At 42.7% G+C, this 15,829-nt stretch overlaps 1 protein-coding gene across 3 annotated transcripts in view; it reads left to right on the top strand.

Moving 5' to 3' along the window:
* COL14A1 (collagen type XIV alpha 1 chain) overlaps positions 1–15,829 on the top strand; it is a 513,241-nt gene that overhangs the window by 114,699 nt on the left and 382,713 nt on the right. The gene's annotated exons all lie outside the window — the stretch shown is intronic.

The raw sequence follows: 15,829 nt of genomic DNA, 5'->3' as shown, positions 1-15,829 counted from the left end.
AATAAATGGTTTGGTCTCCCTGGCGACCACTGTATTTTGTGCTACTTACCTTATTGCAATGGAAGTATTATTGTGTATTTGTAGGAGATATACTAATGTGATAGTGAGTGTTGTGTAATAAATAGAAGTATTTTTATATAAATACTGTGTGGTTCTTTTTTAATTTAACCTACACTACCTGATTAAACTGGTAAAACAAGCTGCTTAACGCTCCTTCAGGATAAGCCTGAATGCTGCTCTCCACAGCTACCACTTTGATAGCTTTCTATGGTTACCAAAGGCCACTAAAATCACCATAAGGGTTGCCTAGATTAGTTAAAGGTGCATCACTTAAATAAGTGTGCACCGTATAATAAGCCAGCCTCCTACACCTCCTGATAGATATGAAGTCATTTTATAATTGGGTTGAAGTCAGTTTTAATGTGGAGAGCTGGTGAAGCCTAAATTACAATCAAATGCATTGTCTCTGAATGTTTAGAGAGGGTCACACTGTCCAATATCTGCCAAAATTGTTCATTTGAGGGACAAAAATCAAAGTACAAATTTTTTGTGAAAAAAACAACCAAAACATCAACTGAAATAGTAGTGACATAGGCACAACCAAGCACACAGGAGAGCCTCCCATTTTGGAAGACACATTGTTGGCAGCCTGGGATTCGTTTACCAAATACGTTTAGAAAAAAGGGCTTTTGGAAGAAGCACTCTGAGGGGGAAGTTTGAAATAATATTGAAAATAATATAGCTTACACTTAATGTGCAGTATTAATGTGTAGACTTAATGGAAAATAAATGTGTTTAATTGCAAAATATTTTGTACAAAGCAGTCAAATTTCCTCGACTAGGCCTGAAAACTTGGAGAGGCATCGCTTAACCTAGAAGTGACTTGACTAGAGAATGCTGATGTAGTGTAAAATTATTTCTTTCCTGTCTTTTCTGTCAACATGACTTTGTTAATAAATAGATGGCTGTTTAAAATGGATCTAAACCATCTTCTTCCGAGAAATATTTCTACTTAAACAAAGCACCCTGTTAACAATTGGTTGTTTTTGTCATTTAACGGGGAAATTAAGTATTCATACATATAGAATCAGAATTTAAACTTGATCTTGAACCTTTTCGACTAGCGTGTAATTTCCTTTTCAGTAAAAGTTTACAAATTGGTGTTTGTTTACATATATTGGTGTTTCAACTTTTACATAGAGCATTGTTAATAAATCTGATATTAGAAGGTTAGAAATGTGATTAAAACATGGGAAAAGTAGTCCAGAATGAAGGCCGTATCCACAAGCTCTAGAATAGCTACAAATTAGATTTGAACTTATCATTGTCGTCTAAGGACTATTGTATTCTTGGTGAGAAGACAAGGAGGAATCCTGATCCTTGGAGAGCATTGAATGCTGATTGGCAGATAGAAGAAGGAAGAGCAAAATGGTGCAAAGCTTTGTGAAATGTGATATTTATATAAGTGCATGTTCTTAGAGTAGGTTATCACTCATTCTGCCACACTTTTTCGGACATTTGTCCTGACCATTTATCCTTATTTCACATTGCTTTGAGATTTAACAGAGTCTCTTGAATCTCTCTTTATGGGAATTTCTGCTTTATATTTGAACTGTCAAGCTGATTTGATGCTGAAGCTTTCAATCAATACGCTTTCTTTCAACAGCTTGTGCCATAAAAGCAATTTTACAATAGATACATTCAATATAGTTAACATTATAAAACATTCCATAAAATACATACTAATTCTTCCGTGTATCAGATCCAAAGCATCGCAGCATACAGCATATAGGTGCTAGACAGATTACAATCCATCAACCGGATTCCACAAAGAATACTCAATGTCATCGATTAAATCAACTATTTGGTAAATTAGATTAAAATAAAGCTAGTGCGTGTGTTAAAAAAACACGGACACATTTCGTAGAGAATGGGAGCCTGACATCAAATGACAAGTGGCAAATGCTTTACACGTACAAGTTCCAATGTCTCAAAAGGTCACCAAAGGTAACACTCGTAGATGTCAATGATTGCACAAAGCTGTAAGTGAGCCCCCAAATGAGTTAGGGGACATAGATGGAGCCAGAGTCACAGACTTGGGGTGGACATCCTCGATCTTAGTACCCACATCCATCCCGGAAACTTAGCAACATAGCTTGAAAACAATAGTCGAGGGTCAGATCTAAAACTAAAGTACAGTAGCACTACTTCTGGTCCCCAGCATCTTCCAAACATGTTTGATCCATTTCAAATGAGGGCCCACATAACCGGGGCAGGCAAACAAAATACGGCACCGGTTTCTGCAAAGCCAATGCAAACAGGACACAACACGCCTGCACCTGGGGTCCAGTTATTGGTAAAGGTTTTCAATGGCAAGGTGCCAACCCTGAATTAAAAGTATAGCTTTCTATGTAGTGGCAACGTAATAGTGTCCTAGTAGGGTTCCAAAAAGCTGTGCCATTTAAAATCTATTAACCTTCCTGTCAATGACGAGCTTGTCACCTCACGTGCCTCACATTGTCAGATCCATAGCCAGTAGCGGTTCTTCAATGATTTTGGAGATGGGGTGGGATTACGAGATGGGTTTTCCCAAAGTTCCTTCATAACTATGATCAATTAATCGCTTTTTAGTTTGCTGTAGCCACTTAATTTTGTGAAATCTATCTGCATCTATAACGTCCCTTAGGGCTATGGCATAGTTGGCCAGTTCAGGTGCAGACCATAGCCTTCGCCAGAATAATAATGGACGCAGTCTAACTTTACTGGCTAGCGCTTTCCTACCCAAGTCGAGCATCAGGGGTTTCAACAGGGTATTAGGGGGCAGACATGTCACAGTTCTCAGAAACGTATTCTCTGAGAGGGATAAAGCTGAAATATTAGAGAACCCTCAAAGTTCTGAGCCATATAAAGCTGAGCCTAAAGCTTTAGCATCATAAACCTGTAAAGCTGGGTCAATTGGTTTCGAGATGAGTGACTGTGTTCCTTCACTAGGGCCCCAGTGATCTGTCTGTGTTAAAGAGATATAACATCCACTTGAGGCTTCTATGACATGTTTGAAAACAGGGAGACATAAAGGTAGTTAAAAACATCTGCCCTCTCAAGTGGTTTTCCCCCCAGCATTGCTGTTCCTCTATATGACCTATGTTGCTTGAACGACATGTATTTCGTTTTTGTGGCATTGATTTCAAGACCCCGCAATCTGCAGACCTCCTCAAATCGGTACAATGCGCGCTGCAAACAACCAGGTGTTTTCGAGAACAGCAGAGTATCGTCCGCAAACAACAATATGGGTGTTTTAGCATCAGCCATAGTAGGGGCATTGATAGGAAAACAAGAATGGAAGTGAACAATATCATTAAGAAACGAGGAGAATAAGGTACAGGCCAAAACGCAACCTTGTTGAACACCTTGGTCAATGGAGAACTGATTGGTGAGTTCGCCCTGACCACCTTAGTGAACTTGGGCAAAATTGCCTTGATGCAGGCGAATTACTAATGATTACAGGTACTAGCAACATGTGGGTGTTAATTCACACAGGAGTAGCAGCGCCCTCTAAGATAGGACCCAAGAGTCCGAAGTAAATAATGTAAATTCCTGTGCACACGCTTTTGTGTAAAGTGAAAGTTCATCAAATGTTGATAAGTAAGCAAGTATTGTCTCTAGGCGTATTTTCTTAATCTTTACACCACAAAGTCCAGCCAACACGTGTTTCGTCGTAAGTGTATTAAACCTCAACTTCTTCAGGGTTGTATCGTTATGGAAAATAATTCAATACCTAATAACCGGTTATAATTCCGACCGGGTTGGTCATTCAAATTTCAAGTATCATACATCCAAATAATTATGTTCCGTCAATCTTTAAAATTACAATTTCCAACTTTGCATCTTTAATAAAGTTCGATTCTGTGCCGGTGTGTGTGGGATATTATCTAGAAGGCCGATGTGAGCCTCGAGATCTGCAGCGAGTAAGCTGTCCTCTCCAACACTGCCGGCAACACGTTCTGAACCGGAGGCCTAATGATAACAGTTATGGAGGAATTCCCAACTCATGGAGGACCAACCATAACTTCATGCGGTGAACTAAATCGAAAGCCGATTTGAGATCGACATGCTGCCCTTTCCGATTTCCACTGCTCTTCAATATAAAAGCAAGAAGCGAAAGACTTTTTCAATGGTACTGATTTTATTGCAGAAGCCCGCTTGGAAGGATGAAAAGATGTTGTTATCAATTATCCATTCCTGGACTTTGGCCAAAACAAGACAGGAAAAAAGTTTTTGGAAAGAGTCTATTAAACTGATTGGCCGAACATCAATCTTCCTTTTTTTGTATATGGGAATTACTTCAGCGCCCTTCCAGGAATCCGGAATGGGGGCTCCGCTGGCAATGGCATTTGCCAAAATTAGAATATATCTAGACAAATTTAGTACCTCCTACAAGAATATATCAGCAGCGATGTGGTGGGTCCTGGTGTTCTGCTTCTTGTAAATGTGTCTAGGGCATTGAAAACATCTACTGAGTCAAAACAACCCTCAGTTAAAACAACTAGACAGAATGCGATCGAGTCAGTTAGCTCGTCCTCCTCAACATTTGTGTAAGAACGCTCAGAATATAAATGTGAGAAATTATCAACCCAGGCAGAAGGAGCAACATAATTTTGAGGGGGAGGGCGCTTGCCCATACCTGGCTTATTTAACTTGGGACCAGAATCTAACAAAGTCTTTGGCAGAACAAGCAGCCTTAAGATTTTGCCATCTCCCCTCCTCTTGCTCTGTTTTGGCCCGAGGTGAGTTGAGTTACAGAGCTTCCTTGCTGAGTGGATTAGCTTCATGTCCATCTTTTGTTGCCTTGACCAATATAGAGTGTGTTCGTCTACACTCCTCGTTAAACCAGATTTTTAATACAGGGGCGGAGGTGTAAGAGTATATGATACAGGAATGAGAAAATAGAATTTTCTTAAAAAGCTTGTTTTGGGAAACAATAACTGTCCCTTGGTCCTCTACACAAGACGACCTAGTGCACAACTCTGTTAAACAGGATGATAAATCCTCGCTGATGGCGGGAAGTATGTCGGGAGTATCAACAGCCTGAGACAATTTGATGCGTCGCTTATCACTGAAGGGTTGTGCGTCTCTGGTTGTGACAAAAATTGATTATTTTATCTTTTGATCTAATAAAGATGAACTACTAAAATATTTTGATTAATAGAACTCTTTTACTCATACCAAACTATCTTTATTGACTGAAAATAGACTAATGATTGTGATTATTACTTATGTGATGTTCAATGCTGTGCTTCTCTAAAACAACGACAAAGATCCATACGAGCAGTTGAACATACAACAGGAATTAGCCCGTGTGATGGTAAACTGACTGAATTCTGCTCCAACAACTCTTACATTTTATTTATCACTTAACCATCCCCTTCACGCTTTTATTAAACTCTGCTGCCGGACTCCTGAAAGGCATGTGTTTTATTTAAGGGATATGACAGTGTCTCCCCAAAAGCATCACATTGTTCCTGTTACTGTTGTACTTATGGGGTAGATGATTCACAGCTCTTTAGCAAACATGTGCAGGATACTCAGTGATTTAATAGGTGCTGGAAGTAATGGTTTGGGAAGAGGGAGGAGTTCTGAAGCACCCCCAAAAATAAACATGCTGGAGTTCAGAAGGTGAATGAACAATAAAGAGACCTTTAAATTTTGTGTTTATCTTGTCCCATTTGCTGGACGTTTGACACTGCTCTAGGAATGCTTTCAGGCAGTCATTGTCTCATGGAAGCGGATCGGGCACATTCTGTGCGTCAACCTCAGTAAATGCTTGGCCACTATGGAAAACTTGGGTGTCCACTGATTACTGTAGCCCACCATTCCCAACAGCATCCTAACTTCTCTCAGTGTTCTGACTGAATTCATTTTTAAAGTTGCTGTTGTTCTCTCCTGTGACACCTTTCTTATTCCCTTTTCAATCAGATTTCCTAAATAAAGGACCTTTTACTGGCAATTTTGCACTTTGCTTGGGGACACTTTGTATCCATTCTCAGCCAAATATTTTTGAAGAGCAATTGTGTCTTGTTTACAAGCTTATTGAGTACTTGATGCCACAAGTAGGTCATCAATGTGCTGAACAAGAACTGAACTGCAAAGCATTTGTAAAGTCTCAAGAGTTTTTTTCAATATCTAGTTAAATATTGAATGGCTCTTGGTATACCCCTGTGGAACTCGGCACCATGCCAAAACTCTGAATATGAAAAAGAACAGGAACTGACTATCCTTGTGCAGTGGAATAGAGAAAAAGGCCTGACAGAGATCTACAATAGTAAACCAGTCTGCATCACATGGAATTTGAAGTAGTATTGTAGCTTGATTCTGTACCATTGAAGAACATGTAACTACAATATTGGTAATTTTTCAAAGCTCCTGTACAATTCAGTACTTGCTGTTTGGCTTCTGTAAACCCATAATCAGCAATTCTCAAAAGCGTCTAACAATTTCTCCCAAAATCCCTTGTTTTTATATATTTGCAATCACTGGAGTAATTCCAGGCACTGTTTCAGGTGTGAGATTATATGGTGGTGTTCTCTGGAATATTGCAATCTGCTTTATTGTGATTCTGGCTGGTTCACCAAGATCACCCCTACTCCATGGTACATGGACATACCCTCCACCTGGTATCTCTCTCAAGGGGAAAGTTGGAGCCTCATCTTCAGCAGGAGTACTGATGGAGGCTTACTATTAAGCTCGGTAGTGTCTGATTGTTTTTTTTCTTTCCCTGTTTCTTTGCCTACCTGCTCTCTAATCTGTCAAGATCACGCGATTTCCGAATGTGCTTCGCTAATTCATCAATGTGCAATCTCATCCCTGAAGATCGCGTGGTCACAAATGCTTCATTATCTAAATGTGACCTAAAACTCTTCTGCAAAGAGATGCTTTAAGTGAGCTCTACCTCGTATTTACCTGCCAATTAATTGTGTGTGGTAGCTGCACATCTTGTAATTTCCCTGCTCAGATATATCAGCTCATTCTTCTGATATTGATTCAAATGTGAAATATCTAAACACCCACTAATAATCGCTTCCAATTCAACCTTCAATTTTGGTAGATCTAGGGGTCTCACCCTTTCCTAATAAGTGATTTAGTAGTTCCAATCCCTTTTTATCAGGGGTTTCTTCAAACCACGGAATGAAAATCCCATCATCAAATGGCCCTCTTTCTCCCGGTACAATTGGTGTCATAAAAATAATCATTATTCCTTCTCTTAATGATTGAACATTTTGTGGTTGGTTCCAGGCAACAATTTGTGAGTTTTGTGACGTCTGGATAAACCTTGTCACGGCTACCCCACTTGTAGCACCTGGAACAACAGGGTTTGGAGAAATATTTATTGGCGTAGTGGCAACAGGAATTGCTAATGTCTGAGCTGACACAACTTGTGACACTGGTGTAGGATTTTTCACAATAGAAGCAGTAACATCTGGAGCAATTACAGTAGTGTCTACTTCAACAGGTGCAGTTGCATCTGAAAGTGTTGTAAGCGGTCTCTCATTCTGAATTCGGGTCAACAGAAGCTGTAGTCTCTATGCCGCTAATGGTTGTAAAACCTTCCGTACTTGATGCTGGAGCTGCATATGGCGATGGACGTGAGGAAAACAAAGCATCTAGAATGTCATCCCCAGAATCACTATCACTATTAGTTTTTCTTGTGATCTCCTCATCTTTATTTCCCTGCTTTCCCTGCTTCCGGGTACATTCTAGCACCCTCAGCTACCAACTTTCTCCATCTTTGTTGTTCTTCATCTCATTTAGCATCCCTGTAATTATGGGCTGCACACATTGTTCTGTTCTGGTACCTTTATTTCTCTTTGGCATGAGCTGCTCTCTACCAGGCATTTTATGCTTCGTATTGTATAGGTCTAGGAGTCAGCTTCATTTCATATAGCTTTTTTCTTGGATTTTCAATAATCTTCTGATCAGAATTACTGTATTATGGGGACCTTAATGCTCCTTTTTCAGTGATCTTGTGCCATTGAAGCCATGAACATGTGTAAATCCCTATATTTGTCACAATATAATGACCTGGGGTACCTTCCAGTAGAGCCTCCTCGCCCTCATGGACCAAGACTCGCACATCATTTCTCATGAAATCGCTAAGAGCTTTAAAACATCTCATGGTTGCAAAAATTCAACAAAAAATGAGCAAATATCAATCCGATTAATTTCAATGTTTTGTTCAATTCACAGTTTTGTTCAGATCAATGTTTTCTTCCAATCCCAAAGCAATCCTTCTTCGCAAGCCTATCACAATACAGCTCCTGATGATTCGCCACCCAATCCCAAAGCAGCACTTTGCACAGCTGACCTATCTCAGCGTGGCACCTTCTGATGTAATTTTCACTCCTTGCAGCAGTTCACCCTCCTTTACAATTTTTCTTGTGCACAAAATTCAGCAACTTCAATCAAGCACAGTAAACCGATAACTCTTGTCTGCTCCATTAGAGAATTCATTATAATTTTTGCAATAGGTTCCACTAACACCACAATCACAACAGTTTGATATAGTCCTTATCTCAACTGTGCGGTCGATGGTACCTCACGAACCGACAGCACGAAACCTTAGCAGACAAATTACGCCACAACGTATTATTTCCTAATTATCCTGGATCTTGGACTACTCAGAATCTAATAACAACAACTCCAACTGCCCAACATCAGAGGCATAAGCACAACTAAACCATAAACATTTACCAAAACACAGGACACAAAACTTCAATGCAATCATAAAAGCTCAACAAAATCAAATATGACAGGTAACCTTATTGATACTCACACCTCCACCACTGCAACCACTTTTGAAACTGCAAACTGTTTCAGTCTTCAATTTCGGGCTTTGGACTTAAGTAACATGAGCAATTCTAAACTTGGGAAATTTATTTCAGCTCCTTTCTCTCCTGTGACACTAACCGTCCTCTCGCTACCACTTGATGGAGCGAGGATTTTTATATCTTAATCTTCGGGTGTAATCATTAAATAACACCCACCATTGGTCTCATGGACCTTTGCTCATCGACGAAGAGAGTTTAAAAGGAGCAATCATCTAAATTAATGTTTTAATGTCAACAATTCTTTTGTCATTTGTAAATCAATAAAGAGAATTTGTGTGAGTTAAAGGATTTTATTAATAATTTAAATAATTCAAATTATTTTATTCAGAAGGTAATAGACTTCTGTCATTGTTGATACAGATTCAAATAATTCATTAGTTAATATTTCAAAACAAGATGAAACACAATATTAGTAAAATTTATGGTCAAAATAGAGATGATACAACAGGCATGTTCCATAAAGGAATTTCCCTAATCTTAATTAGATTTCAATGGCATAAGGTGTCAGTTCAGAAACCCAATAAAGAGTTCTGATGAGAGAATAATGCATAAGCCTTTGCACTTCAAATTAAAGAAAATTGTAAACCTGTAGAATATTCTCAGCTATAAATCAGCAGACATCTGGTAAAAGGGAATAGGCTCAGGAAGTAATTTTTCATAAAGAGAGATAGAGTTTCAAGAAACCCAGGGAAGGATCTCCAGAATGCAACAACCCTACTCTAGGAACACACGCTAATACAAATACAGTGAATTATAAATCAAAACAAGTATCACATTCTCTTTTCACCATATCCAATAGGATTTCAGTAAACTACTGGGAGAAGGTAAATGCCCCAGTTTCTCACATCTTCACAATAGGCCAGTGATATAAGTCCTTGAAAAGATACTTCGTCCACATTTTGTGGTTCAGGCAGTTTTTCCCATGAATCATAGTTCCTGTTGTCTCCTCTCCTCCTGGTGAAAACCTCACTATCAGTTGTATAATACATAGCAAATGCCTATCCACTAACTAACAGACAACTTCTGGAAATTTAAAGCATCTGCAGTGGAAAGAAAAACACCCCATGCAAGACAACAGCTCTACATGATAAAACAGGCCTTTCAATGTTAGCATATACATCTCTGTTAATATGGCATTGAGAGTTAGGCTAACTTAAATCAGCACATTATACTGTATTTTTCATGCTTATAATGCCTAGGTATGGTTACTTACTGTAAAAGTTTTGTACATAATACGTGTGTTATTTAGTATAGACTTTTACACTTTTTAGTTAAATGCAGATTTTGTTTCCAATATGAAGAAATTCGCTCCAGCATGTTCAAAGACCAAGGTCAAATGTCAAGCTATGTCTTCTGACAAATTGCTACTTATTTCCAAACTGGTGTTTAAATGTATTTCTGTGACTGCAAAGTGAGAGGGTTTTGTAAAAGTGATCTTGGTTACAATCTTGCTGGGTTACAGGAAGTCAAAAGAAAGGCTGTGGGATGTCTGACTTTTTTCTAACATACAACATTTAACTACTTGTACATGAACCATACATTTGGGACTGTGTGTTCTAAAATGCTTCACCAGCTGCATACTACACCTCTACCATTCCTGCTGAATGGGCGTGGCTCATTTTCTACACTTGTTCTTTGTGAAACGCTTCCCTTTAGCTTCTGTGATGTAATATTAATGGCAGCACCCCCTCTCTGATAATTATTTCAGCGACACTGTTTTCCAAAGGCTCACCTACTTGCACAATTGTTTTTTTAATAGGCAATGCATTTGAGGGTGCTAAACCCAGGAGATGTAATATTTATTAAATGTGATGGCATAGAGTCTCTGTGTATGCATTCCTGTTTGGTTTGGGGAGCTGGAAGTAAAAATAGGCCCCCATCTTTTTCTTGCTCTCATCTGCCGATTTCTGTGCATTGAATTGGAATGTCTATTGAGGAGAGGAAAGACTGTCAGTCTGCAAAGGAGCTCATCTCCTTCCTTCTCCATTAAATTAAATAACAATCACAGTTGACTTCAGGCTTCACTTACAGTTGAATGGCCAACTTTACATTATAACTTTTTAAGGTGGACAACTTTACATTATCACCACCCAGGGCACTTTGTTCATGTAGAGACACACTGTGTATAAGGAAACATCAAAATATGTTTGTTGGGGTGTAGGAGGCTATGGGTGGGTAGCAGTTTTTTGGTGGTTCCTTCTAAATTCTCCATCTCTAAGTCAGGCTATAGAGGTGGAGGGGGAGGCCGTTTCAGGTCTTGGTGAACAGGTATGAGAAATGGCAACTGCTGCTTTTGCTTTAATGGATGCGTGGTCTAGGCGAGAGAGAGGGAGGCGGAGCGCAGTTGTCTGGGGGCTGGTGGAAGTTCACACTGTGGTTGAAGTAGGCTGGTTCTGTTTGTGCAGGGCCTTGTAGGCCTGGGTTAGCATCTTGAACTGGCACCTCTTGTAGATGGGGAGCCAGTGGAGGTTCCTGAGGTGTGGGGTGATGTGGGCCCACCTGGAGAGATCGAGGACAAGTCTGGTGGCTGGGTTCTGAATGGTCTGTAGTCTTTTTAGCAGGTTTGAGGTGATTCCTACGTAGAGAATTTTGCCATAGTCTAGGCCACTGGTGATGAGCACCTGGGTGACGGTGCATCTGGTGCTGGCTGAGAGCAACTTGAAGACTTTCTAGAGCATGCGGAGAGTGAGGAAGCAGGCAGAGGATGCTACGTTGATCTGGTTTTTCATGGTGGATTTGCTGTCCAGTATGGTGCCGAGGTTCATGGCACGTTCTGTGGGTGTGGGTGAGGGTCCCAGTTCTGCTGGCCACCAGGAGCCATCCCACAGGGATGTGTTGCTTCACCAAGATGAGTATCTCCATTTTGTCGGAGTTGAGTTTGAGGCAGTTGGTTTGCATCCAGTGGGTGATGCTGGTCACGCACTGGTGGAAGTTGACGAGGTGCCTGCGGACAGAGAGCGGAAGAGCTGGGTGTCGTCTGCATATGATATTACATTTAGTCAATAGGTCCTGACCAAATTGACCATTGGGGTCATATAGGTGTGGAATAGGGTATGGCTGAGGGAGGACCCTTGGGGGACACCGCAGATGATGTTCTTGGGGTCCGAGGTGTAGGGTGGAAGGCAGATGCTATGGGTTCTTCCGGTGAGGAAGGATGCAATCTGCTTGAGGGCGCCTCCTAAATCTCCAGCTGATGGAGTATGTTTAGGACGGTGTCATGAGACACAGTGTCTAAGGATGCCGAGAGGTCAAGGAGGATCAGGGCAGCAGTTTTCCCTGCTCTAGAAAACTCCTGATGTCGTTGGTGGCTGTGATTAGGACAGTTTCCGTGCTATGGTTTGAGTGGAAACCAGATTGGGATGGGTCAAGGAGGTTGTTGGTCTGTAGATAGTTGATGATTTGGCAGTTGATGGCTTTAACCACCATTTTGGTAGGGAATAGGGAGATGGCCCGGTAGTTCTTGAGTTCTTTTGGGTGTTCAGATGGTTTTTTGAGAAGTGGTTTGACTTCAGAGTATTTCCATTCCTCTGGGAAAGTGGCAGAGGTGATGGAAGTGTTGAAGATGGTGGTGAGTTCTTTGCCAGTGGTATTGTTCCCCTGGGTGAATATGTGGTGTGGACAGGGGTCCTTGGGTGCTCCTGAGTGGATGTAGTTCATAGTGGCAGAAGTGATCTGCCTGGTGAGTTGGTCCCATGTTGTGATTATGGGGTTCGGGTGGGAGTCAGTGAGGTTGAGGAGGCTGTGGATGGTGGCTTCAGGCAGTTGGGGGCTCGAAGTGTTCGTAGATGGTGGAGATCTTGTTGTGAAAGAAGTCTGCTGAGGTGCTGCAGAGATCTTGGGAGGGGGTGAAAGTGTTCTCGGATGCTGAGGGGTTGGAGAAATCGTTGATGATGTTGAATAGTTCTTTCTGTGGTTAGAGCTGGCTTCGAGGCAGGCGGTCTGGGTGGCCCTTTTCCTGTTGATGTTGGTAGTTGTTGAGTGCCAGTTTGATGGTTGCTCGGTCGTTTGGCTCTTTGCTAGAGCACCACATTCTTTCCAGCTGCTTGTGCATTTGCATTTGGTGGTTTTTAGTTCCAGAGTGTACCAGCTGGTGTGCTTGGTGAGCCTGCCTGGTTTGGAGGGTTTGATGGGGGCGATTTTGCTGGTGAAGTAGGTGATCCATGCTTCTTCGAGGTTGGAAGTGGTGTCCAGAGAGGAGGAGCTGAGTATGTTGGTCTACTGTTTTTTGGGTATCTTTCTCCAGCTCCTGTAGGAGGTGCTGGACTGGTTGGTGGAGCCGGCGGGGGCAGCTGTGATGGTGAAGTAGACAATTGAGTGTTCTGACCATGTGAGTTTGGTAACATGGCTATACCTAACTCTGTTTCTGGCTGCAAAGACGGGGTCGAGCGTCTATCAATGTAAGTGGGGTCGGTGACAAGCTGGGAGAGGCAGAGGTTGTTCATACTCTCGAGGAGGTTAGCTGTGTTGATGTTGTTTGGGTCATCGAGGTGAAAGTTCAGGTCTCTGAGGAAGAATACGTTTTCGGAGTTGATGGACCAGTGGGGCTATGAAGTCGGGAATGGACTCGCAGAAGGCAGGATATGGTCCTGGTGGTCTGTAGGCAAAGGTGCCGCTGATGGTGGTCTTGCTGGTTATGTTGAGTTGGAAGTTGAGGTTGAGATAATCCATGATCTGTGGCAGCAGTGCAGTGGAGGGATTCTTTGTGGATAATGGCTATGCCACCTCCGTGGTTGATGTTGTGATCCCGGTGTATGATCTCGTATCCGTTGATTGTGGCTGAGGCAATGTCAAGCGCGGATGACAGTTTGAGCCAAGTCTCGGTGAAGAAGATGATATCGGGGGTGAGAGAGGTGATGGTCTCCCAGATCTCAGTGGCATGTTTGTGGAGTGATCGAGTGTTGATCATGAGGCAGTGGAGTTATCCCGGCTCACTAGTGGTGGGTGCGGGCCACGAGAGGGGGTTCTGACATCACAGGAGAAGAGGCAGTGTTGGCAGAAGAAGTGTCCTGCCGTTGAGCATGGAGATGCCCTGCTCCAGTTGTCGTTGCGTGATCCAGGGTTCAGGGCTGATATCTCAGTGTTGGCTGTGGGTGGGCAGAGATACAGGGCTCTTAGTCCTTGCCATGGTTCAGGCACAGATGGGCTTTCCCTTGGCACACCAGCAGCATAGTAGCGTGGTGGCCTCCATTGAGTTGGTTTCTGGGAAGGGCGCTGGCCGGGGTCATTGAGAGGCGCGAAGCAGAAGGGAGAGTGGCACTGAAGGTACAAAAAACAAGCGGGGAAAACGATTAAATTGTGCTTAGGAGGAGGCAGAATGTTGGAAAAGGAAACGGATTAGGGAAATGCAAGAACAGAGTTAGAAGGAGGCAAAATACTGATGGAAAGAATCCAGTTAGAAGGAGGCAAAATACTGAAGGAACAAAACAAGTTAGACGGAGGCAAAATACTGAAGGAAAGAAATTAGCTAAGAGGAGGCAAAATACTGGAGGAAAGAAACGAGTTGGATTGAGGCAAAATGCTTGGAAAAGAAACGAAGATAGAAGGAGGCAAAATACTGGGAAAAATTAACAAAGTTAGAGGGAGGCAAAAATACTGGGGGAAATAAACAATTTTGAAGGAGGCAAAATATTAGAGAAAAGAAACGAAATTAGAAAGAGGCAAAATACTGGGAAAAGAAACGAATTTAGAAGGAGGCAAAATACTGGGAAAAAGATACAAAGTTAGAAGGAGGCAAAAATACTGGAGAAAAGAAACGAGTTAGAAGGAGTTAGGGTGGAGCGCTCGAGCTGGCAGCAGCAGTGGGGAGCTGGCCTGTGTTGTGTGCTAGGGGGCCCGGCGAGTACAGCAACCAAGGTAGGCAGGCAGCAAGATCTCCAGACTCGGGGAGAAGAAAATAACACACACCTACGCAGGGATTGTGCTTCGGTGCACTGACCCGGATCATCCGGTTCAGCCCCCATTTATTCACCTGACCTCTTCCGGGTCACAGGCTAGACCACCCTCTCCATGGGCAGGGGGTGTTCCCCTTAAACATAACATTCCTCCTTTATCATGGCAAACAAAAACAAACACCAACACCGGGTAGAGAAAAACCCTTCCAGTATGGAAGACGAGAGAGATGGAGGGAGAGAGAGAGAGAGAGAAAAAGAGAGAGAGAGAGAGAGAGAGAGAGAGAGAGAGAAAAGAAAAAGAAGAAGAAGAACGAGGAAAAAGAAAGAAAACCCACTGCATTTCTTTTCCTCAGTCCATCACAAAACCTTTCAGTCGAGACGACACCGCCGGGTTGGCTCGGAGATGATATCTGTGACCACCTCGACCTTCGCTCCCAGCTCTACTGCCTTCAGCTCCAGCTGCCCCCGGCGAATGTTCCACAGCTGCCTCGGGCATTGGGGGGGCTGACCCAGGTGAGGCATTCTCCTCGTTGACGACGTCACCCATTGTTTCGCCATCCTCAGACTCTGGCCCCACCTCACTTGGTTGTGCCGGGCACTGGTACTTTTTGAACTGGGAGACGTTCCTGGTAACTGTCTCGCAACCCCTCTGGGCAGTGACCATCGTGCCCTTTACTGTCTGGATCACCCAGGGCTCGGGTTCAAAAGTAAGGGAGAACTTCCCTCGGGGATGTCGATTCTTCACCAGCACCAAATCACCGGCCACCAACGCGCTGCTTCGGGCATGGCGCCTCTGGGACATTCGGTCATTCTTGGCCCGCCTCTGTCGGAGGCGTTTGGATACTTGACGATACGCAGGCGAGGATGGTGTCACCTGAGGAAACACATCATTCAGCACCCGTTGGTTACACAAAGACCCAGGGCTGGCCATGGTGGTCGAGTGAGGTGTCAGTCGGTATTCTTTCACGAAGTTGTACAGGGCACACTCCATGTTCTGTTCTCGAGATATTGCTATCCGGAGTACTTTGTTCAGGGTGCGCATGAAGCGCTCCGCTT

The sequence above is a fragment of the Triturus cristatus genome, chromosome 5_1 (genome assembly GCF_964204655.1).
Source record: "Triturus cristatus chromosome 5_1, aTriCri1.1, whole genome shotgun sequence".
Lineage (NCBI taxonomy): Eukaryota > Metazoa > Chordata > Amphibia > Caudata > Salamandridae > Triturus > Triturus cristatus.
This window is presented reverse-complemented; position numbering and strand designations above follow the sequence as displayed.